The sequence below is a fragment of the Melospiza melodia genome, chromosome 14 (assembly GCF_035770615.1).
Source record: "Melospiza melodia melodia isolate bMelMel2 chromosome 14, bMelMel2.pri, whole genome shotgun sequence".
NCBI lineage: Eukaryota > Metazoa > Chordata > Aves > Passeriformes > Passerellidae > Melospiza > Melospiza melodia.
In genome coordinates, this window is record NC_086207.1 from 8,995,741 (window position 1) to 9,022,878 (window position 27,138).

Sequence of the window (27,138 nt, forward strand, 5' to 3'; positions counted from 1 at the left end):
GTCCAGGCAGGGCTGCACCCCAGGTGAACCAAAATGGTCACAAAAATGGATGACGGGTCACAGGGTCTGTCACTTTTATAAGTTTTGGTCCATTTGCATATTGGAGTTAATTGTCCAATTACAGCTTTAGGTTATAAAGTTCCATCTTTCTTGTTTTTCTCTCTTCAGTCCATGTTGTTTATGCTCTTGGGCCTGAGATTTGGATAATTTGTCCTTGTTCCCCAGCTAGAGAAGGAATTGTTTTGTCCCCCTGCTCTGTGCACAGAGCTCACCATCTCCTCAAATGAAGCCCAGACCCACACAGTAAAGAAGCAAAGAACCTGAAAAATATAAAAGTTAAAACCTGAGGCATCATCATCACAAAAAAATCTTCATCTCTTAGTAAAAAATAGTGTTTTATATCAATGAAAGCCAGTATGCACCAGAAGTCTATACTGATGCAAAGACAAAGCCATAAAAATAATTTGCATTTCATGGAATGATGTGAACAAAATATTCTGCAAGCTGAAAAAACATCTCAAGTAATAATGACAAATTTGCCAAATAAAGGTGGTATGATTAAAAAAGGATAACTAATGCTGAGTTATCTAATAAAGTTAGCTATGACAAATGCACAGCTGGCGAAAAATTAAAAGAAATTACGCAAAATAGATTTCATCCAAACATATTTATGTTGATGTGAAAACCTTATGTATTCTGAAAAATGCGATCAAGAACATTGACAATTTGAATGTTTTGTTTTTCCAGGCCAAATGTCCTTTCTTTAAAATCCAAATCACTAAAAAAGATATGTGTATATATATATATATATATATATATATATGAGATAAAATTCTTTGCACATTATATATACATATATATATATCTATACACACATGTATGTAGTTGTGGCCCTGCATCTGTTAGAGGCTTACCCTTTACAACTAATAAAGTTGTTGTCAGTTATCTTGAACCCAATTAGGCAGAAACTGTAGTCTTCGGAATTGAAAAATGAACAGCAGACTGGAAAAAACATTTGCTCTCAACACATTTCCTATCCACTCCCTGAAAAGACTGCAATATGTTTTCCTTAAATATTTGCAAGACATTTAAATAAGAGGATTAATTTAATTCTGAAGAATTGGTCCTTCCCCACAAAAGAATTTGTGCTGTCCTTCTTAACATTCTGCTCAAGAAAAATTAAACCAATTTATATCAAGTTTAAGTCACAGAAGCATCATTCAAACAAGCATACAAATCTGGTACCTTTCTCCTTTTTGTTGGCATAATATGACTGGCGGGAGATTTGTGTTTGGGGGAGATTTGTGTAAGTTGCAAGTTGTGTTAAAGTTTCTCATTGAGTGAGAGATTTATTTTCCCCTAGACCAGGTTCAAAATATTCTCAGCAATAATGTGGCTTTGTAGCCCAGTTTCTCCCAGGGTCTCCTTGCAAACTGTAAGGCTGCATTTATATCTGATTTAATCTTCTGGTGTAGTCCACCTTCTGTGGCTTAAAACTGACTTAATAAAGGGTGTGAAAGTCTTTTACCAGATTTCATTGGAAGCAATGTCATGTTACTAATTCCAAACCTTAATTGGCATATTAAATTATGTTGGCATTTAAAAAGTATCTCTATTTTCACTAAAATTGGTTTTCTAATAAATTACTCTAATTACCTTTTCTGTCTTTTTTGTTTTTTTAATATTGTGTGCTGAGAAAACTGAAGTGTCAGTGTTAACAGCTGTTAAGTGGTTTATTTCATTAGGATGTAAGGCCTGCACCATTTTATTGGAACCACAGTGAAATGAAGATCAATTAAGCTGAAATCACATTTTTTATTTGAGTTTGATTAGATAAAGTAGACAATATTGTAAATAGTTTGATTTTGATTTTATTTCTGAAGGCAGATGCATTCTGTTGTTTTCAATCTGGTTATTTCAGTGCCTGGGACAGATGTTGTGTAGGCACAGAAAGCTACACTTGCTGTTCCAATGTCAGCATAATTATCCCTCAAGAAGACATTGTAGTTCTTTTAATTTCCAAATATCTGCAGGAATCTGCAGAACTTCTCCTGTCCTTCAGATTTGTAAGAATAATCTTCTTTCAAAGTAAATCTTTTTGCTTATCTTTCTTTGGGTCAGTCTATTTTCTCTTGGTAGAAAAAGTTTGTTGCCTAATGCAATTGTTAATGAATGAGCTGCTTTTAAGTAAATTCTGTTTTGCACCTGTAGATATTTTCATATGTAGTAGATGTCTGAGACTTTATGAGCATAATTCTTTCAAACCAACAAGTAGAATTCCAGGTCTGAAACTGAGTCTAGCCAATACTGCACTGAATCCTAACAGGCATGTAAAAACATGGGCAATAGTGTTTGTTTGGATGACTGGTGTGAGAAAAGGTAATCTGTAAAATTCCCTTCTTCAGGCTGTGGAGGCCCAAGGCAACCATAAAATGATCTGGAGGCCCTGAGCCAGAAAATCTTGCAATATAAGCCTAAGTCTTACCCAGTGACTTTAGCAAAAAAAGGCAAGTTGTTTGCATTTATCCCAAGAAAATTTTATAGCATTTAGTTTTATTCAATGGTTGATCAGTAAATGCTTTGCCACTTCTTGCTCCATCTCCTCCTTGGTGTAAGCAACAATACAACTCCTCCTTCATCCCCATCTCCACACATGACACTCAGTTAAACAAACTCGCACAGTGCAAGGTCTCATCTGTCTAATTTACACATTAAGGTGATTTCTGAGGATGGCAGCTAAATGAGGGCAGGTGTTGTTTCTAGTGTTGTCAGCAGCTAGATAATTTGGAATTAAATCTGAGTTATCAGTAGTTGTATATCCCAACTCTCACTCATTGAAATAATGGCTTGATGGGATATGTGTTAATCACATTTCTCCCACAAGATATGTCGTGGAAACCCTATTTTCAGTTTTTGTCACAATCAGAACATATCCCTCATAGTGCCTGTCTTCAAGATGAAAATTAAGCATGTTTATTACAAATATTCTATGCAATATTAAGTAATTTTTATTAGACAAAATTTTACTCTCTGCACATAAATAAGAAAATATTACAAAAAAATTCCTCAAGTGTTGAAATGTCTTGGTAATATAAATTCTTAAACACTAAAGTAAAAATACAGAAATAAAGAAAATCTAGTGCTATCCTCTGTTTTAAGACTATTACTCCTGTTATTTCATTATCATAGATATCAGGTTAAATTACCAGAATATTGCCTTTGCTCTTTGGAACTCCAACAGGTCTTAGATTACCTTCAGAGATGAGGATCTTATTCCTTTAACTTCCCGTAGAAATTATTTAAACAGCTACAAAATAATGCTTTGAATTCTCAATAAGTTTCTTCTTTCTGGTTTTGCTTGCTGATTATGCTTGCTGTTGCACTATTTTTTTTCCTGAGGAGTCGCAATCTAAACTGAATTCTGACATTCTTTCACTACCACAGACATGTTTACAACTGTTGCCTAATGAAATCTAGGACAAAATATGAAGAAAATTAATTATCCACTAATGTGAACTATCTGCAGCTAATTCAAATTACTTCTTTCATCAGTTCCCAGACCTTCTAAAGAACAAATACTAATTTTTCTAGACATCAGGTGTCTAGCGCAAAAGGCTTTCTAATTAATTAGTCCTTTCTTTAATGTTTACATCTGAGATAATTAAAGAATAATGTCATAAAGAATGTCCAGGAAGATGAAGAGTTTTTCTAAAGCAGTATTTTTTGCAGACAGTAACATAAATTGAAGAGTTTTCTGCACACATTTGCTTGAAATGATTCCCTTTTACTTTTATGTAAAGGAATTCACATCCATGAGATGTTAAAGTGCTGATCAGAGGTGCGCCATTACAGCAAATAAAGCCTTTCTCTTGGTGTAAATGTTGTAGGACATATTCAGATTCTTTTATTTATACCTTCAAATACTGTTGGAGTAGCATTTCTATTCGAGTAGCATTTCTAAACACCGTTTTTTTTACCAGAGAACACCGTGAGGAGTTTCAGCGTGTGGTGCTGCCTCCCATGGAAGGCCAGCGAGCACAGACTGGTCCTGCCGGTCTGGTTCGGTGCTGTGCCTCTCCACACCTGCTCTGAGCAGGGATAGGGGATGAATGAGCAGCGGCAGGCTGGAATGATGACATTTTTCCATATTTCCACAATAAAGATGCACACAGGCACAAGGCCAGAGCCTGGAGACCATTCCTGCTGTCCCAGTGCTGCTGCAGCGCATCCAAACTGCCCCAGGGGCTGCTGCCACTCGGTGCTGTTCACAGAATCTGTGTCCTGACCAGGCAAAGCAGTGAAAAATGCTGCTGGAGGTAAAAAATAATATAACTAAGGAGGAATGAAATGTTTAAGAACACGGAGATGCGAAGAGTAATGAAAAAGTACTTCTGCTTAAGGGAAATTTATTTTTAGAGGAATAATCTAAAAAATCATAATCAACTCTTATGACTGAAGCTAATGAAACCACTAAAAAGTAATCACTGCCTAGGGAGGCAAAAATTATGCTGTGTGAAATCAAAAGAGGGTGTTTCTAATTGTCTTTGTGTTGCATGCCTGCATAAATTATTTATTTTCTATGTTATATGATTTACTATTATCAAATTTTAGATAAAAAAACACAGCATATAATTTTAAATTCTGATTGTATATATGGTGAAAAGGGATAATTAATTAAGAAGCTACTTTGAGTTATATGTATTGTAAAATAGCATTATTTCTGCTGGCTGTAGCTATTTACAGCATATATAGATGACAGCACATTTGTAAGATTAATTAGTAAGGAGTTACTTTGAAAACTACCTCAAGTTTCTATGATTGTTTTCATCACAATATAAAATATGAAAAAATAATCATGCTATCATATCTTACAATGTTTATAGTTCTACAGAAGAAGGGAATTTTACTTTATTATCAAGGAAGATTCTCCTATTTCTTAGTTATAGTTAAAGGTTTAGCTCTGGACTGATTGAACTGCAGAACCACTTTTGCAAGATTGCCATTAATTTTTTGACTTAGACTGCCCAACAGAGAACCTCAAGATAAAATTACCTTTGTTTTCATACTTGAAAATGTCTAAATTGTCCTTTAAAAATCAGTTTTAAAGATTTAGTGAAGTTTTCTCTGTATTCACTTAATGATTTTTTCATGCAGAATTACTACAATAAAATTCTATAGTATGGGATATTTGGTGCCTTGACATTTGGTGTTCCCATATTACCACTGATCTGGCACTGCCAGGAGTTGTTCCCTTCATCCTTCCTTACTAAACCCTCCACCCAGGCAGTGATTACATTTTAGTGGTTTCACTGGCATCAGTCACTTTATGTGCTGGATTTGCCTTTCCTCATCAGTTTTGAAAAATCCCATTCTCCTCCCTCCATCAGCCTCCGTATGCTCAACAGCCCATGGCATCCACTTTGCAGCAGGGAGGAGGAGCAACCTGATCTGGGAATTGCAGAGTTTGGGCTCAGGAGTTCACCTGCAGGATCAGCCCTGCCATTTCTGCACAGCCTGGCCTGCACACAGCAAACATTACATTACAATGCTGTCATTCCCAGGGCACTTAAAATAATGGAAGCCTCTAAGCTGTTTGCAGTCAAAGCCATATGCTCTTAGCCAAAGGGTGGAATGTCATTGCTAGAGATGCTCGGAATGGGGTGATCAGGGAAAATTTAACATCAAATTAATAATAGAGCAGGCTTGTTTGAAGTAATGTTGGGGTTAGGGTTGTTGTTTTGTGGGTTTTTTTTTTTTTTTTTTTTTTTTTTTTTTTTTAATTTTGTTATCTGCTTTGTTGCCTGGAGAACACAAAGTGAAATATTTTGGAGTCTGGATTGAAATCATATTACTTCGGAAAAGACTGCATTAAACCTCAAAGGAGCTAATGCCTTTAAAAGCATTGCTGAACTTTGCAGTTTGGCAAAATGTGCTTACTCACACACTTGACTTAAAAAAGACAGCTAAAAATAGTTAATACAATCAGAATATGCATAAAATAACTTTAAGGTGTCAAGCTATCATCTCCGTTGGATGAGAGCTGAAATGGAAGCTAAAAATGTTAAAGGTCAGACTGTGCTGCCTCAAATTTTGCAAGGTAATGTAGGTAAGCAGTTTTTGAACTTGGGGATTTGTCCCACCTATGTGTAGCTATATCAAAGTTAGTGTGCTAAGTCCAAGAAAATTGACTGAACTCTGGACATGCCAACTGAGATGTTTGCCTCATCCCAAGAGATTGAAACGAATGCAGGAAACTGCATAAAGTCAAATGTGAAAAAGAATCACAGCCTAAATAGTTTTAACAGTGGAAAAATTCATTAACTATAAGAATGTGCACAAAATTCTTGTCAGTCTATTGTCTTTTAGATGCAGAAATTTCCTGCAGGTAAGCAAATGAGAGAACACCTGGGATTCCCAATGCAATGGTAATTCAGGAGCTGGAGCATCTGTGTCAGATGAGATGATCAGCATTCAAGTCAGGGGCCAAAGCACTTGTTAAATATTTACTTGTCTAGGTAGGAGCAGAAGCTTGGTACCAGAACACCTTTATTTTGTGTGAGTACCTTATCTGTTAAATTAATGACTATTCTGGATGGCAGAATCTTGGAAAAAGAAGTCAGGGAGACCCTCAAGGCAGAATAAATTAGAGCTGTGTACCTCCTGACAAATGTTTGTGTAATTGTTTATAAAATCCTCCAGTGATAACTATGCCATGGCTACCCCAGGCAATTAATTTCACTGTTTCTTCCTTAGTACCAGAGATTTTTCTCAGTCTCTAAACTGGTGTGTTAGTGTAGTTTAAGCCCTTTGATCTTTCACTTATCTACTCTAACTATCAAATTGAAGCATCCTCTGCTCTTTTGTTCTTTCTTTTGTTATGCTTCCTAAATCTCTGATTATCTACCTCAGTTTGTCCATGTCTTTGCTAAAGCACAGTTGACAGCTTCATTTATTTCACAGAGGCAACACTTGCTGAAGCCTTGCCCAAGGTGACTAGAGAACCATTGTGACAAGGATTTTTCTGTTTTTTTATTTGGTGTATGTATGTTTGTATGCATGTGCACTGTGCTTTGTATGTTTTTATGTTATATGTGTTTACTAAATGGGCACAAACATTTATAACATTAATTTTGTTATATTTTTGTAATGCTGTGACGTTCCTGCCTCATGCTTCACTTAATAAGGAATTTAAGTCTGTTTTTAATCTTTACCAATTTATTCTCAGATTTTATTTTTCAGTCGGTCAAGACCACTGTGAATTCTAGACCTCTCCCTGCAATGTACCTGGGATATTCCTTATTTTGGTGGGAGGTGCATGTTTAATAAATGTACTCCCTCTTCCTTTCTTTAGGGAATAATGAAAAAATTGAAGAGAACACACCTGTGAATCAGCCTCTGTAACTTCGGTGAGTAACTTTTATCATTTCATAATAAAACACTATTAATAATTCCATAAAGCCTGTAATCCCAGACATTTTTGTACCCATTCTTCACTACTTTTCTGATGATTGTACTTCCCTGATAAAACTAATAGAATATGTTGTGTCAAAAACTCTACAAAAATTGATATACACAATATTTCTTCCTCATTAAAATGACCTGCTTCTTTATTGGAGAAGAAAATTAGAAAATAAGTTTGACATGACATGCCCTGGACTGAAACATACCAACTCTTGGGCATAGTCATGTTTTTCTGTTTCACTGTTATTTGTGACCAGAGGGTGAAGGAAAATTTAGTAATTCATGTATGCTTCCAAACCTGTGGTTTGTGGTTATTGTATTCCCTTTAATGACAGATACTGCAAATGACATTTTTGGCTTGGCAGTTCCTCACAGATACCTAATGAGTTTTAATATGTCTGATCTGTTGCAACTAGTTCAGCGAGTTCATCAGTCAGTAGGAGGAGCTTGTTTTAATCTGTTTTTCTTTATTCCAGACTCTTTTCTCTGGTGTTAATTGTTCTACTCACCTGCTTTCAGTTAACATTTTAAAGCAAGAATACCATTCAGCATGTGAGATGTCCTGGCATTCTGATCGTTTTCCTTCTACAGTCAGTACTAGGCTGCTACATGATTCTCTTACTGCTGACATCTGCAATGATTTCTTGATGTCTTTGAATCCTTTGCTGGCTTCTTTCCATCTTATGCTTTGACATTTCTAATTTTCTTTTACATACTCCTCCTATATTTTTAGTATAACCTATTTCCACTTTCTTTGTGCTTCCTACTTTGCCTTGACACTGGTGATGAGCTTCTGATGTTGTTATTTTCAACTTCTATATTGGGATAGGTAATTTTTGTGGAACTGCAACTCTTTGTAATTTTTTTTTCCAGTCATTGCTTGCTTTCCCAAGGGATTTGCTAAATCTATTGAACTTTCTTTTCTTAAAGTCTGTCTGTTCCTATTCTGCTATCCAGCCCCCTTTCTTCCCCAAGTTTCATTAGCTCTTACCATACCATGGCCATTTGCATCTAAACTCTTTGTCTTCCTTTCTTGTTAGCAAGTATACAACAGTCTTTGCACAAATTTTTTTTCTGGATGTGCATGTGCATCTCTAAAACTTATCAGCACCATAATTTACAGATTAATCCATGTTGTACTCTATTCATTCTGGTTTTAAAGGTTTAATGAGTAATTTAAATTAATACCTTGTATTGTGCGTTGGTAGTTGTGGTATTTCACAAAATTGTTCACAAAATTTCTTTCCACTGCATTTTCATGATTTAGTCATCTGCAGTGGACACTAACACGTTTCCAGACTTTCAGCAAGGATAATTTCCCAAATTGGGATCTCAAGTGTCATGCATGAACATGGTGCCCTTTTCTGTTGCAGTAACATGTCTAATTTACTAAGGTTCTGTAGTGCTAGTCATTAAATACTCATCTTTAAGTATTACTCTTCAGCTTCTCTTGTTTCTTGCCCACACTTCTTGCATTAATGTATAGTTTTCCCAAGCACTGGGTAGTTTGAGCCATAATTTGACTCATTTTCTGCATATAGCATGTCCAAGCTGTTGGATTTTATGCTTTAAGTGTTTTTCTCTTCATTGTCATAATCTGGAGCTGGTAACTAAATATGATTTGAGAAAATGTGTTCAAGTCTCTGCAAGATCCCAATGTAACAAATATTGTCATAAATTTATTTGCTGTTTTGACTTCTGACTTCACTAGCAAAAAGGGCAGTGTTCAGAAGCATGTTCAGTATTTATTGAAACAAAAAAGAGAGAGAGACTGTTAATGCATAACAGTATTACATGATGTGAGACTACACCTTGTACTAACTGAATTTAAATGGTAGTGGTGGGAGGGAAGAGGAAGCTTTTAGTCATGGTTTTTAGACTGCTGCATTAAGTTTGTTCCTGCCTCCTTGGTCTTTCAGAACAGCACTGCTTTTAGTGCTGTTTTTAGTTACATTATGTTATCATTCAAAGCAAAGCAGACATTTGCATTTTCCAAAGGAAAGGAAAATCATCCCTAGACTTACACAGTGCTCAATTTATCTTTACAGATGCATGAATTTTGATTTTGTGTATAATTTTCATTTACTGTATGTGCAAGCTTATTTCATCATCAGTTATACTATGTGTTGTCATAAACAGGCCTCTATTAACATGTTTTTTATCTTGCAAATATGTGCTTCTCTTTTCTGTTCCAGTCCAGAAAAAGTAGTCATCTTAGCACTTTCTGCAGTGAACATCACCAATTTAAAACAGTTACTTAATGCATGGCAGTGTGACAAATGCAACATTGCTTGACTTTGTTAACAAAGACATAAAGCATCTTAGAAAACAGAGGGTATGAACAGCAAGGCAAATTCTGTAATTTTGAAGATACAACATAAACCTCAACTGAAATATGTTCCTAAATATTAATGCTCCAAGGAAGTATGAGGGCCAAAATGCTGGCTGGAGTCACAAAGATGAGAGAAACACTTAGGACCAAGTGTTGAGTTTAATGAGAGAAATGCTTATGGAACCCAGGAGGGCTGAGTTTGGCAGAGACCCCTGAAGATTTTCTTGTTGAAATTCCTGCTCAAAGCAGAATCAACTAAGCAGGTTGCCCAGGACTGTGTCCAGTTGGATTGGGAACATCACCAGTGACAGAGAAGCCAGAGCCTCTCTGGGCAGCCTGTTCTATGGTTATTTGTGATATCTGATCAGTTTTGCAGTAAGACCCTTCCTTATGTTTAACTCAATTCTTTTGCATTTCCATTTTTGTGCTTTTTCTGTTGTCTTATCATTGGATACTGATATAAAGAAAAAATTTTGTACAATGAAGATGGCAAAACACTGGCACGGGATGAGCCAGATAGGTGATGAATGTCTCATCCCTGGAAATACTGAAAGTCAGGTTGGATATGGCTCTGAGCAACCTGAGCTGGTTAAGAACCCCTCTTTGCAGGGGAGTTGTAGATGACCTTCAAAGGTCCTTCCCACCCAAATTATCCTATGATTCCTGTTGGAAATTCCATTAACTCCCTCTCAGTAGATAGATTCTGCATTGTTCCTAGTGCTGATCACATTCAGACAGTGTGGGATGTAATATGTCCAACATGACACCATGATCCTGATTACGATGCTGCTGGGTATTGATTGTCAACATATCTGCTTTATTGCCATTGAATTCTCATTCAGGAGGGACTGTGATGTTTCCTGGTAATTTCAATGCACAGCTTTTGTCTTGGTATGTACTGTAAACTCAGCAGGCAGTGTTAAAGTAATGTAAAGTTATATGGAGTTCCACTCATGGAGCACAGAGAGGCCCTTGTCAAAAATTCTTCCCAGGTAGCCACTGCTGTGACTGATATAAGTGAAATGAGAGAGAAAAAGGTGTTCTGAATGGGAGTGCTCTTTGTCATAAACTGAAATTGAGAAATTAATTTATTTTCTTGGGAATTTAAAATCAGAAAAATACAGGCAAACAAGTTGATGTGGTTTGTAGATTACAAACAATCTTTCCTTCTATCAGGTTTGATCACTGAACACATCTAAACAGTACTGAGAAAATTGAGTTAGAGAGTGTGCACACAGTATTACACAGATTGCATTTCTGTTTAAATGGGGTATTTAATTAACAGAAATAATTTTCCCATTAATTCACATGTGCATGAAGAAAAGAGCATACAGAATTAAATCTGAAGGAAGCTGATGAGCTCCTGTCTTGAGCCTTCAGCTTCTTTGAGAGTACTGGCCTGTCTGAATTTCTTGAATGCTTATGGTTTATTCTGACTATTAACTCCAGAAAATTCTTTGTGGCTTCCCATGATAAAGCAAGAAATAGAAGCCTTGGCAACTCAGACTTATTAGGATTGTGTTTGTGTTTTGTTCTGCATGAGCAATATTTCCATTTGCATTAGATTTTTGACAGCTACTTTAACAGCAACCCTTTGACATGCATTTTAAGTAAAATAAATACTTGAAATCGTAGCTGTAAATCATGAAGGTTTTATAATTTTAAGTACATATAGCAGACAAAATTGTCATTATCTAACAATTAAGTTGCATGAATTATTAATTTTTAATAAAAATAAATGACTTGCTCTCTAATTAACTCTGTAATCAAGATTGTTCCAGTATATCATTAGATCTCTTAAGATTTCAAATCCTAACTTGGTTTCAATTGGCATAGTATTAAAATAAATTTTTTCACTGGAATGCATAAATAATAAATGTGCAAGTTTTTATCATTATTGTTTTCCATTAGCTAACTATATCAAAAGAGTATGCCAAGGTATATGAAAAGTAGATTTTATTATATTTTTAAATTTTTGGAGCTGTCTCTAGTGTTCACTGAAAACCAGACCCTATATCATACTTTAGTCCCATTGGTATGCATGAGCTGCTGAGGAGCTTTGAAGAGATTTACCCCTTGGCCAAGACATTATTAAGTTCTCCATTGGGATTGCTTTAGAAGAGCAGCCTTGTATGAATCCTGGCAGAGGGTTTTTTCCATAGAGCTTGATGGACTTAATCTCTTAAACCCCAGTGAATGTCAAGTGAGTGCAATGGATGCATAATTCCATAGGTGTTTTTGGAAACTTTCTCAAATGAACTCTAAATAATATAAGAGTAATAAAAAACTTGTAGTGAGTCCACAGATTCATGTTGACATTGATTCTTTCCCATTTCCAAATTCCACTTTGCTGGCCAGTGGTCTACAAAATCCATGTGTATGTATGAATGTGTGTGTGCATAGATATATATGTGTGTGTGTGTCTGTGTGTGCATGCATGAATCCATGTATTTTTATAGATACAGGAGTGGATATACACACAAGCCCTGGCTGGATAGTGAACTCCCAATCACTGTGCCACAGTGATGCCAAAGAGGCATTTCTTGCAGAGGTTTTGGTAGAGACTCCTTTGTAGATGGACCATTTGTAAACTGCAGTCAGGAGAATTTATCAGATACGCAGATAGAGAAACGTAATTACTGACAGGCACTCTGAAGTCCACATAAATTAAACAGCATGTTTTTAAGAAGTGTTTTGGACAGCTCTAAAAAATTTTGAATGGTCCGTTTCTCCAAAAGCCTAAATTTAAAAAAATAAGTGCTCATAAATGTAAAAGTGTTGTAACGTATTTGACCTGATATAAAGACATCATCCAATGTGAACAGAAAAAATTCACCACAGCAGAAGGCACCCTGGTGACAATCCATGTGTTTATGTGCCACTTATGAGAGTGCATATGAGTAGTGATTATGAATAGAACTAATCTCTCAAAAATACTTATCTCTTGCAATTTGTGTGGTCAAGTAAACAAAACCCAAATTGGTTGCCTGTTAAGTGTCCTCCACAGAACAGAAGGAATCCTAAATTATGAACAGAAACTATAACTGGATATCCAAAATTTTAAATGATGAGATTTATGACAATTTCTTGAGCATTCAGTCTTGTGGATACTGAAATAAAATGCATATAAAATTCAAATTTTATTTTACGTCTACTCAATTAGATTACAGCTCATGTCATACCACCTACAGGCAAAATCAATCATGACTCCCTATATATACATACATACATACATACATACATATATTTCCTCTGCTTTCAAGGATAGTAAAATTTATTTAATGAAGATAAACAGAATCTGACACTGGGAAGCAGGAGAAATAATATAGAGCATTATTATTCAAATCCATAGTGTTATACTATTTTCCCTGGAGATTTTTTTTTTGCATGAGTGTCTTGTCCTGATGTCAGTGTCAGCTGTTTGCCAAGGGGTAGCATAAATCTGATATTCTGAAGGCTGGCTTCTACATGGGCAGGAAAGCAGTGACATGAAATGTCTGTGTATTTCAAGTATAAATTACTCCATTAATATCTCTTGAGAGAAGTCCCTCAAAAATATCTAAGGTATTTTCTTTAGAAAGCTCGGTCTCAAAGGAGTGATAGACTCCCAATGAGAGATTCTTCATTAAGCTGTGTATAAAAACAATGCACAGCAGTAGTAGGAAGTTGAAAGTTGATTTGGCCTCAGTGAATTAAAAATAGTGTGTAAAGTTATGTCACTCCAGTGTGACACCAGTGGTACAGCTGTGTATTGAAGAAAGAAACTTGTATGAAGTGTAATTTGGAATGAACTTTGGGCTTTAAAAAGGGAATAACTCCTGCACAGTTCTCACTCTGGGGTAAACCTGTGAGGAAAAGCAGACAACTAAAGACTGCTTGATTCATTTGTAACTCCTGCTCAAGGTGACTTTCTGCCCTGGCATTTTATGGTATAAAGGCAGAAATATGACCCTGATTGCTGTCACATGGAACCCAGTCCATGGCACAAATTCTGACACTGAGTTTTGCAGAGTTTTCCAGAGTGCCTGAGAGATTTTGAGGAAACTGCTGTGGATGAAGCAGTTGTAGGAACCTGTGCCCCCAGCCTCATAGACCGGGCTGTGAGCGAGCTCAGGGCTTATCTCCAGGCTGAGTTTTGGTATCTGTCATGCTGTCTTTACACTTTGTACCTAGCTCCTCTATTTTATTGCATGGGTGGCCTAATAAAGGGATGTAGCGTTTCCCACAGTGAGGAATCTCTGAGTTATTTCTGTAGGTTACTAAATTAGGGTTTTTTATGTAACTGCTAGTGCCTGTTTTCAGTGAGGTTAAAATACAAGTTTCTCTTTAGATGAAATTTTTATTTTGCTTAAGCTTTGTACATAGCATGATGTTAACATTTGTACCACAGTGTGGACTACTTGCAGAAGAATTATCATTCTTCTGTTATTTGCTTCTATGGTTTGTAAATCAGTGTCACTAGAAAAAAAAATAAACAAGCAGATATATAGATATATATCTGTCTCTATCTCAAAATACTTGACAGCAGTGGTTGTTACATTATACTTTGGTTTCTCCCACCAGAGCTACACTTTGCAAGTCTGCTGATCTGTACTTCCTTTAATAAGGATTTCCTGTATGTGACCATTCTGTTTCGGTAGAGACATGCATAACCAGAAATAAACTCCATATGGATGTTTTCTGTTTTTCTTGGAAGCTCAGCTTGAAACCACTAATACTTGAAGAAGGATTGTTTTGGCAGTACCACGCTAATTTGTTCATGAAATATGTAGCCCCAGAACCAAAATTAAAATGTTATATAATCAGGTTTCTTAGTGAAAGAACATTCTCTTATACCTGTATTCATATATCATGCAAAAAATACTAAGAAATATTTGAAAATTTTAAGCTATAAAAAATAACTCTTTATTCTTTCTCACTTTAAAGTTTAAATTGCAATTTAAATAAGTCCATTCTCATTTAGGAATTTGGGACTAGACCTTTCACTAAAAAATGGGTGACTCAATTTTTAATCAACTCCAGTACATTCATATTGTGCTGTAATTAAAAGTAAAATTAGTGATGACAATTTAAAAATCATAACACTCAGTGAAAAAATTCATTATATAATCACAAGCAAAATTGTTCTTTCATTTGTTTGTGGAGTTGTGTAAAACTGCATTTTGGAGAACAGTTTGCAGGCTAATATGGGAGAAGATCATAAATAAATCTTTGCACACCCTCTTACTGCAATGTTGATGAATCAGTGCTAGCAATAATTACTCTGCTTGAATACTTTTAATCCCTGAGAGTAAAGATTTTATATAAATCATGTTTTGCATAAACTAAATTGTTTTGACTCTTGGCGGACTTTGTGTTTGTGTCATTGTCCTGGTGTTACAATAAGTGCACATCGTGTTTACCTCTAGATAATTACACTTGTAAAAGAAGAGAAAGTTCAATTCTAAACTGTAGCACTGATGACTATTATTACAGTTCTTGAGATTCCGTAATATAAGACAATCCATTTCATAATTTGCTATTACAGTCTCTATGCAATGGATAGAGTTGACAGTGAAATGTAAAACTCCTATTTTGTCCTCTGTCCTAGAAAAAACTGTATTCAGATAGCCCAAACTTTAGCAGGACTTTATTAGTTTAGTGTTAACAAGTTTGAAAGTTATCAGAAGCTAAGAGATTAAAGACTAGTAAGTTTTCTGCCTACTTTTCCTTTTTGATAGAAAAACCAAACAAAACTGCAGGGGTGAATGCATGAGACCAGGGATGAGTGCTGAGACCTCTGCAGGGTCTATGTGAAAAGCAGTTTTTTTAGGGAAAGCGATGTTAAGCAAAAAGACTAGACATTCTTACTCTTGAATAATGCTAGTTAGGTAAGATTCAACACGTCTCTCAGAACTACAAAAAGTCTTCTTTTACTCTACTTTTATGATTAACTCAAATTTTAGGCTTGCTAGTGGCTACTCTTCCATAAGTTCATGTTCTCTTTTGCTTTGAACTTTTTAACATCTTTTTCACTAACAGGGTGAGAAGTTTCCTCAGAGTTCTTTAGCAGTCAACTTTTTGACCTTTTAACCTAAGATGAGCCAGTGCTAAAGGAAACCAGCACAGAGCAGTTGGCTGACATGGTAACTTATGCTTTATCTCACATTTTGTTTGACTGTGTTAATTCAAGGTCAATGCTGACTATTAATGCTTTCAAGTCAATAAAATTTGACCTGTTCGACATGTACATAAATGATTTTCCATTATACTGAGAATTCAAAGTGTCTGAATGAATCAGTGGTTTGTAGCAGCTTTTAAATGGAAGATGGTACCGATTCAACCCACACTGATAATGATCTCACTGTGACAGTTAGTTGGAGTGGAATTTTTCAAGTCTCGGGGAACATGAAATTTTCATATGTAAACTGAATGTTTATTGCTAACTATTTTGAAGACATTCAGTCAGCATTTGACATTCCAAACATACTTAAAGCCCTCCTGAGATTTAGTGCCTCTATGTGTTGACTTGTGCATGTTCTATGTGTAACTCTAGTGCCAAGTGGTAAAGGACTGTTGAGTTTACAAATTCTGATACCTTCTCATGGGAAGCAGAGTCAGTGCAGTTTATTACAGGTGTATCTATATGAGTACCCTCACCATATGATACCAGATCTGTGATACCAATGTAATGCAAAAATTGAAATCTCTAACCCTCTGGTGCTCATGTACATTTTCTTTTAATTTGTTCTTTTATCAGCTCTCTTCTGTACTTTGAGAATATTCTCTTTCCCATTCTGGATTATTCCCCAGTCTCTGTAGCTGTGCTCTTGATCTGGATTGTCATTAATTGCTAGAATTTGGATGCAGCAAGTCCACTTAGATTAAGGCAGTTCTCTGTGAGCACAAGGGTAGCCACTATCTTTGAAAGAATGGATGATCCACTTAATATAAGGGTCAAGACAACACAGAGCAATTAAAAGGACATATTCATTATATGAGTCATTGAGAATGTAATGAACTGCAAAGTCATGGTGCCTTGGAAGACAAATTTCTCAAATTCATGTCTGGTAATTAGAGAACAAGTCCCTTCTTCTATTTTTATTACCAGGCAGCGTTTCTGATTCCACAAGATCTTTTCATAGTGCTTAAATTCCCTGAGTGATACTCAAAACTCACACCAGATTAGCATTCTGTGTTTTGTTCTTCATCACATTTGTCTCAGCAGGGTAACGAATAACGGCAATAATTAGTGAATCCTTTTGCCTTTGCAGCAAAAGCAGCACGGTCTCTACCCCGTGTACAAAAAACATCCATCAAAATGAATGCAATGGCCTGACAGGAAGAAATGCCAGCTGCAGCCTGGCATGTCCAGCCTTCCTGCTCCTGTCAGCTGCATACCAAAGTGAGTATTTCTGGAAATGATCCACAGGACAGAGAATTGTGGCTCCCCAGCCTTCAAGTGCAGGATAAGGCCTTGTTAAAGGGGTGTCTGGCCTCCCCAGGGTGACACAGGTGATATTGGTCACTGGGGGGGACAGGTAGCCCAATAAACACATCTGCAGAACGAGGATCTGTCCCTGCAGCATTTGCAAATGACAAATCATACTGGCCTAAGTATATTAGATGGTGATATGCAAGGAGTAATTCCTGTGTTAAAGCAGTTCAGAAAATGAAGCCCCAAGCCTGAGGCAGTTCTGTTAGAGTTTTTTCCTCAAGAATCTCCATTGTGGAGCAGACCACTCAAAGAATCTAACTGATATAAATGAAGTACAAGATAAAGCACCATTGGGCAGTAATCTAGGATAAGATTAATAGTTCATGGGAGGCATGAAAGGATTAATGCTTAGAAATTGGCAGAGCTGCCTGGTTCATTTGGCAAATTTGGAATGCCTCATTTTGTGTGTGTGTATGACAAGATAAATTTAAAGAGAATTCAAGTGACAGGTTGCTTTATTCTCATTATGGCATTCTTTTTGTAGTAATATATTCCTGTGTAATATTTAAACTGGTATTTATGCATTTTGGAACAAATCTAAAGATGGGCAATTAACTGATGGTTTGATTAATTAGCAGTTAGTGCTAGGGGTGAGAAGTTCTTGGCATGGTAAGAGACTTTCAAGTTCTTCTAGTTTCATAAGTAAATGTATTCTTGCATGAACTAGCACCTTCTCAGAAAGAGTCTGATACTCTGTGTGCACCTGGACATGTTTTGTTGTTTGTATTATTAATCATGGAATATCAAATTACTTCAAAAGCTGTAAAACTTGCTCTTGAAAGACCTGTTTCCTCTCTGCAATTTGATTTGGACTTTTTTTAGGGATTATTCTTTCATTGCATCCTTCCCCTCAAGGTCATTCTTTCAGGAATCTGTGTACCAGAAAATGAAAGCCTTCATGGAAGGTTGCTGAGAAGAGAAATAGAGGCAGGTGTTTTGCAACATGAGATCTGGGAAACAAATATAGGTGAACAAGCAAGCCATATTATGCCCCATGCAGATGTCTCCTTAATGGAAAGCTGTTCTCCTGGGTTATGATGAATATTTGAGGTGTAGATTAATTCAGTGGCCAATGAAAATATTTCCCTCTTGAACTGTCAGATTAGTGGACCACTGCCCCTGAAACAGTGCTGTAAAGCCTTTTTGATCTGAAAAAATGTGCTTGTTAGTTGTGTTTCTCAGGTGAAAGAAGATTCTCCATCACTGCTGCCAGTGTATTCATGCATTATTTCATTCACTACTGCTTCTGCCTGTTTTATTCTCAGTGGCTCCTGCCACACAGTCCTTCTGTCCATGAATTCTTGCCTGATCACTCAGGGCTGGGCTGCAACCAAACATCTGTGTATGTGTCTCACAAGCCTTTGGCTCTGGTGTTACAGAAATCATATTATAATGCACAATTTATATCACTACAATTTGTATGATAGGTCCTGAAAGAAATCCTCACAGATAAAATAACATCTTGGACAAGGCTGAAGACAAAGGACAAGTTGAGTGGCTCAAGTACTGCCAGTATCAATGGTCACAGATGTGTGTAACATCTGTTACCGAGGCAGGGTGTAATGGGAACAGTTAAACAGGAATTACCCTTTGAAAAGGGTGTGAAAGACAGTGGTGGCTAAAATCAAGTGAGCATATCATTCTGTTTAAATGGTGCTTCTGAGCTATTCCTTGTCCTGAGGTGGGTAGGCTGGGAGGTTCCTTATACCTTTAGCATAAACTTGAGGGTTTTTGTAATAGCATTCTTGTCCTGAAGCTGAGAAGGAAGAGAGCAGAGTATCTGCAGCAGTGGGAGGGGATGGATGAAGAGCTGCAAAGGCTGGTGCCTCCAGCCTCTGACTCAGGTCTCTGTGGAACTGGTGGCTGAAAAGGGGGCAGTCCATCATTCACTATTTTTAACCAACATCATAAATGTATCAAGAAGTCTTTGGTCAAGCAACAAGTTATAGAGTTTTTGAGAAACAGTTATGATTTCTGATAGGTTATGATTTCTGTTCATCTGAATAAATAAATGGCAGATTCCAGAGAAGTGGGCTCAGAGTATTGCAGAGCACAACAGGACAATAACCAGACTTCCTGAAAATGTATGGAGACATGAATAGGAGCCACCACCTCTGCAGCAGGGAATTTACTTCTTTTAACAGTAACAATACTGTTAATTGACAGTTCTTTTAATAATGATATTTATGTCCTTTGTGGTTTATTTATATGTTACATTTTTAAACTGATTAATCTATTTTTTTTTTCTTTTGTGATTCTCTCTGACTACAAGTATACAAGTATGCATATGTATTGTATAATGTACTTACGCAGTAAGGTAAAAAGCAGGGTTGGCAGTGAGTAAAAGGTGCAAAAATTTGCTTAGGAGTATCATGCAGTGTGAGAAAGAGTGTCCAATAGGAAAAATAATACCTATGAAACATATGTTTGTGCTTGATAAGTAAAAAAGAATTGTTTCTTCAGTGAGTCACTCTTCTTCACAAACTTATGAGTGACAGAAGTTTCATGGTTATGATGTAAAATCCAGAATCTTTCAAACTATTTGCTACAAAAGAGGAAATTCTGCAGTGTAGTTATCAGCAGCACACAGTTCAATTATCACGGGCATTATATAAAACAATTACTTTCTTGGAACTATTTTGAGCACAAATGTAATAATTCCTCTGGAAAGAAATGACAGATTCTCAGGATTGAATCATTCCATTTTGTGAATGAGAAACAACTTGTGAAGTAAAAGCACCTCTGAAAGAGCTGGTCTCAGATCTGTTCATGTGGCTTGGTCCAACCCCTGGTGAAGTCAGTGAGAAGTCTCTGGTTGAGGCTCTCAGAGAACTAGATACATCTTTAAAAAGTGTTTCTGGAAAAAATGGGCTATTTGTGTGAAGAAAGTGGAGAATGGGTGCTATAGAAGGAAGAACATGAGCATAATATAACAAGACAATGAAACACCAAAACAATTCCAACATTTCAGACCTGAGGAGCAGGACACTGAATCCTGTCTGTTCCTTTCAAGCTGCTTGGCCTTATCTAGTCATCCATTCCGTTTAACTTGGTGGCACATGGCATTAACTCTCTTGTACTTTGGTCACTTTATTTCGCAGTATCCAAGCAATTTTTCTTAAGGGTTGATAGAATATTCTGGAGGTGACTACTGATACCTAGAGCAGGTATGGGTAGTCTCTCCAGCACACACTGTGTAATTCCCAGGAGAGACATTACATTTTGAGGATGGAAAGGAAATTTGGCCTCAGACACAGGCCAAAAGATGTATTAATCAAGGGGTACAAAAATGTCATGTAAATTCTGTGTTGGCAAAGTGATTTTGGTGTCTTGTCTGTTGCCCACTTTACCTGTATGAGTTGGTCACATACCCCAGGCTAATCCTGCCTTCTTTGAGCAGCAGCTTCTATTTAGGCAGCACAGGGGTTCTATTTCCTGATGTTCCTAGACAAGATGATTAACTCACATCCCTGAGTGGGAATCTTTGGGCAGTTCAGACCATGTGTTTGCTTTCCTAACTGTTGATCTGGCTGAGTGACAGGCAGTAAAAAGGTTTAAAGTGTCCCAACCTTATTTCTTACATTTTAGCAAACCTGAAAATGGAGGTATTTTCTATTTTTAGCTTCAAAGATCAAACTACATGTTCAATAAGTTGAAGTTCTGCCATCTCTTGATCTGTTATCTCTTAGTTGCCTTGAAGGTAGTCAATGCTTATCGTAGAAGCCCCAGTCATACTGTGATGGCTGACATGGCAAAATTACTTAGCAAAATTACTGAACTCAATGGGCTCTATTTCTGTTGTCCTTTACACAGGCAACTGCTGTTGACCCACTAATCTGGATATGCTCAGAAAGGGAAAGCTTTTTTACCTTCCTGAATACATGTCATGGGCAGTCATTCAATGGAGATTTTTACCTGCTTTTCTGATAGCTACATGTGAAAGTTACTGCTTTGTTATGTCTTTGCTGGCACAAAATACATCTTTAATTAGGATTTTAAGATACAATGCTAAAAATTTGAGTTTAGTAAAAAAAAAATTCTGGGACGTGTGTGTGAACTAGAAAATTGAGATAAATGGTGTCACCTTTAACAAATGTATTCTGAAATGTAAAGGATTTCAAAATGTAAAGGATAGCTACGCAGTTGATGCAACCAAGCTTTTCTAATGTAATAGTGTTTTTAACAAGATTCAGGGCCTAAAATTGACATGGCTTTAATTAAAGTTCTGCATGCTCATCTACCATGGCGTGCACACATCTGTTATTAAGTCTGCTCTACCAAAAACGGTAGAAATACACTCTGAAATGCATTTATTTTATAAAGTCTTTATATTTGTTCCAAGTAGAGAATATCAGACAGCTCCTGCAGGGAATGTGACTGGAATTGGCAAGTTAAACAATGTACCTGAAACTTTTATTTAATTTGTTAGCTACTGGTGATCATTCACCTGTATGTTTTTTTCTGTTGCATTTATAAAACTGTTATTAATATGATAAAAAATCCTATTCTGCTTATGATGTCTGAAAGAAAATAGTGCCTATACTCTGAATGCATTTCCTTATGCAATCTTTCTGCAACTTTCTACCCTCTTACTTCATTCCCTAGTTTGCAGAAATGTATTTTCTGTTCTGTCCCCTTCCATTTCACATTTTCTTTTCTATGCCTGCTTTCTTATTCAGCATAAATAACCATTATGCTCTGCAGTCATCTAACTTCATTTATATTAGGAATTAATACAATATACCTCCAGGCTGTCTTCTCACTAGCCAGAACAAAAAAGGAGCCTGGCTTCAGATCCTAATGAATCATTCCTTTTTGGGGGAAATACAAAGTGCAGTTCACTGAAATTCCATTAAAATCTTAGATATCCATTAAAAGTGCAAGTGTAATACATTTAAATGCAGAATGGAAGACAGGCTGGGCATATGAAAAATGAATGAGCACTTACAGAAATGATTGTGCTCATTTTAAAACCTCTGAAGGTTACTCTGGAAGAACTCCAAATGTTGTGACCACAACCACCTCTCAGTTCTCAATACTATGCCCTGTCACAGTCATGAACTGGAAATGGGGAAACTCACTTAAAAATTGTCCCATTGTAGTTTGAATATTGCAGGACCGCAGGTCCTACTGCATGGTCATCTTTCCTCTGGACTGGTCAATTTAGTGTTACCTCTAATTCCTTCTTTGTACTGGAGATGCTATCTTAATATGGTTTTAAGATTTCAAGATTATGTTTTGCTAAAATAAAAAAGTCTGAAATATAATTTCCATTTTCTTCCCCATCTGTGATCATCAGACCAGTTATATTTTTTCTGTATTAATTTCTGGGGTTTTTCCCCTTTATAAAGGTGCTACAATTCTGCAAGTGCTCTAGTAAAAACTCTCAAGGACATACCCCTAAGATTTCAGCTTCCCTATCCATATGGTTCATGAGTTTGTTTTTACAACTGGTATTTTAGTCTTTTGTTTAAAGTGGAGCTTTCAGTATTATAAGGTACTAATTTAAACAATAATAGACTTTGTCTTTCCTAGTCCCTTACACCTGATAAGGAATTTTTTGATGACTATGAGGCAGGGAAAGTGAGGAGACAGAATGCTGATCATTTAGAGGAAAAGATTTTGCCCGGCAGAACAGGTTTGGTGAATTTCTCACCTTAAAAATCCAAGGAAGAAAAAGGTTTTTTCATCTTTCAATTTTGAAATAGACCAAGAATATCCAACAGATTTCCTTCTGTCTATCCTGTCAATGGTAAGTGTCTGGAAGTGACTGGAAGTTGGCAGTCATTATGTCTACAGAAGTTTCTTGCATATATATATATATATATGTATATATATATATATGCAATAAGTTGTTCAACATTCATTTCATATTATTTGAAGTTGCAAGATGAAATACTCTTATTTGTCAAAATAAAGGCACCACTTTAGTGCTAAAGTACAAAGGAAAACCAGTGTTTCTAGGCCTGGTTTTATCCCATCCTGACATGGAGATCTAAAATAGTTCAGATGAATCATGACAACTAGAGCAGAGAGCACATGAATCCCTCATGGTATCTTTCAGTAGCAGATTGCATACAACTAAATTTATATGTCTAAATGTAGGAAAGCAATCCAAATGCCTTGCCGTGTCTTCAGCCTATCTCTCCTTTGCTGCAGAGAGGCAGCAATTCCCTGCTGCACCATGGAGATGGTGTTTGCTCTGCCCACTGTTCAGGAGCTGAGGGGTGGCCTGAAGCTGTGTCAGGGATCTTTGGGCTGGGTATCAGGAAAAGGCTCTGTACCCAGAGGGTGGCTGGGCACTGAACAGAGCCAAGGAAGTGGCCACAGCATCACCCTGGTAGGGCTGAGGAGGTGTTTGGACAAAGCTCTTGGGCACAGGAGTCTCAGTGTGACTCTTGTAACTCCAGCCAGCAGCTGGACTTGGTGATCATTGTGGGTCCCTTCCAACTCAGCTTGTTCTGTGATTCTGTTAATAATTACTGAATGGTGTGAGGAGGAAAGAAACAACACACAGCAGCTCCTCCCCAGTTCAAAGTTACTTCAAAGAAATTATCACCTATAGCTAACACACTAGAACAGATAGTAATGAAATAAACCACTCCTTACTCTTTGTTCTGGAGACAAGCTTTGGTTGTAATATTGAAATAATGCTTTATTTAATACAGGACCTTGTTATTTTATGTGACATTTTAATCAAACATGCTAAGATGAAAATGGGAAGATTTTAAATAATTATGTTTAATTATTTAATCATTATTTAATGAAAAGCATCTTCAATGGTAATGATTATCATTGTCAGTCCTTTTCTCACACATATATATCATATTAGTATGAACTTTGATTACTATGCTCATTGAAAACTACATTCTAATTTTCTCTTTAAAATCAGCATTATGCCCTAAGTAAGTGAAGAAGCTCCTCAAATCCTTTAAATTTACTGGTTATATCTTCAACAAATGTTATAAACAATTATAAACCCTCTGGCTTTATAAATCAATTCTGTGTGTTAACCTCTTGTTGATGATCTAATGGCCAGTCATGCATCAATATATTCATGTATATACATTAATTTCTAGCATGTACTCTCTTTTCAGTTAGAAGTATTTAAACCCAACAAAGTCCATGTGAAAGACCTCAAGGGGTTTGAATCCCCTTTTAAATGCTGGCTGAGTCACCAAGCTCAGGTTGTGTCTGTGCTGCAGCAGCTGGAGCAATCCTGTCTGAACAGCTGGAAATGGGCACTGGAATCCAGCCAGCTGCTGGGTTCCGGTGTTTGTTTGGGTTAAGAGAAGCTGCTCAGTGAGAAATTGGTCCCTGTGGAGTTCCTGCTGTCTCAGTTTGACTGCTCCAGGATTCTGAGCTAGAGCAGCTTCAGTTATCTTGGCTGGCAGGGTGCAGCAAAAATGTTTCCCATTAATTCCAAGTCTGGAATAATTCCTCAAGAATTAACAGAGCTTTTTAGGTAAAAAGACAAAATAGACAATGGCAGTGAGGAACCTGTTCAGTTTTGCTCACTTTCTTAGGGATCATAAAAACTCTCTCAGGCAGCACAGCTGAGGTTCAGCTTGGAAGCAAAGCAATGTTTGGGTCATGACACTTCCCACATTTCGTGCTTCAATCCCATTCTGAGCCCTGCAGCTGGAGTCACTCTGAGACCTTCAAAAAGGGGCCCCAGTGTCCCTTGGTAGCACAGATGCACAATTGAATTCTCATCTCTATAATACTGATACAAATCATTATTAAGATGGCACAAAGGCACCAAATATCATGGTTAAAGGTTTGGCTTACTGACAAAAAACCCCTTGATTTTATACTTTTCCAACATGGAAAAGATCTTAGTGCAAGCATGGACTAGGCAGCATAATTGGGGTGACATACAGTGTGTGATCCTAAAAAAAGTGTTAGTCACTTTTTAATTTTATTCTGGAGTGTACATACAAGATACACTGCAATGTTGGCTTCCAATTTTGAAGCTTAATACTCATATTTAAGGTAAGAAGAAAACTGCAGAGCTGTGGCTTTATCCCTTTAAGTGAGAGTAACTAAAACAAATTTTCTAGGGCACTAAGCAGAAAGTGGTGAAAAAGGATTTGAGGATTAATCTAGATGACTTCAAGGGGGTCCCGTCCAACCAAACTGACGTTGTGGTGAATGAGATGGTTTTCTCACTAAATGTATAGGTAGTGATGAGAGCTGCCCCAGTGACCACGGCAGCTACACGGAGCTGTCAATAATTGCTCTTCTCTCCCCCTGCTGTCCCCACTGCAGCAGGCTCTCAGGCCATTCTCAGAGGGGTCTGAGTGAAAACAGAAGGGCAGCAAGAGGAAGGCAGAGTGACAGGGAAACAACAATGGCCATTTGCTGGAATTGTCAGTGATTGCATAACCATGGAAAAAGCTCTTCTGAGGTTGCTGAAGCTGGAATTCTTATACTTATTCAGCTTTGAGGAACAGCAAATCTTGGATGCCACCAAGATGCCTCAGGAGTAAGAATCACTGACTTGAAATCCAGAGGGAAGCAGCTGCCATCTGCCTTGGTGCAGAGCAGGCTGGTTGTGTTAGTTGTGACCTACCTGCTGTGGCACATAGCTTTGCATCCAAGATCCTTCTGAGGAGGTGTCCAAATCCCCCCATCTCCCTTTCTCCTCACTATTCCATGCTTACTCAATACTTGAACCAGTAATAAATATTGGGGCAGAGGGACAGGCTAAGTCTATACTGTTTTCTAGCAGCTTTGCCAGGTTGGTACTTGATTCCAGAAAGTTCTCATTAAAATATCACCATACGAGGTTGTAGTCATTCAACAGGGAAAGAAAAATACACATTCATTTCCTTGGAGCAGCTTTTTATATTAGAGCTGTCAGGATCCATTGGCATGAATAGAATTCTGGAGGTTCAGGCCTCCACAAGAAGAGAATAGTAATAGCAGCAGCAGAACAAGTTATACCTCTCTTTACCTTTGTCTGAATTTTAAAGAAAAGGGAAGAGAAATAAAATAATGCAAACATCCTGAAACGGTCCATACTTGGATGCTTTTCACCTCTTCCCAGCCCATATTTATGATCAACAAATCCACAATAATATTGGTTCAGAGAAAACAAATACTTAATGTAATCTCCTGATCAGTTCCTTGACTATATTTTCTGTTTTATTCTTCTGTGTAGATTTTGTGCTGTTTGTATTCTAGAGATTTCTAGTCGATAGAAGGAAATGGAAAGATTAAAAAGAAAGGAAATCACACCCAAGAGATTCATTGCTGTACCAAAAATCCCTGACAATTCCAGTCACGTTGGGTCCCTTTTAGACCTGCAAGGGTTTTCACTCTTGTGAAAACTCTTGCCAGGTGCTGTACCCTGGCATCTGAAAGCTTCCAGCTTCCCTCTTGACATCTCCCACTCTGTTTAACTTGTTCAGCTGTATTTCCTTCACAATAATGTATGGCCCTGAGGAACTCATTCCTTTTATACCTGCATTCAACTTATGCCATTTAAGCTCTGGTTTTCTGTGAAATTTCCTGCATTTTTCTCTCTGTGATCAAACATTATTTAATTTATGCTAAAAGTATTAAAATATGTTGGTAAAACTCAGTGGCATTCTCTCAATTTTCCCTGCAATGTCATATTAAATGGGCAGAGGTGTTATTATACAACCTTCTTTAAAATATGCTAATGAAGATGACTTAACTAAAATATGCATTTTCCAAATTATCAGGCAGAAGCATTCTGTATGAAGTAGTTTGTTTTCTTTCACAATTTAAATTAAAATGTAATTGGAGCTTGGTCAAAATTGGCTGAAATTGAAGACTCTCTGCCCAACAATAACTTAATTAAAAACAAATTAAGAGTGGGAGAATATGTAAGATGCAG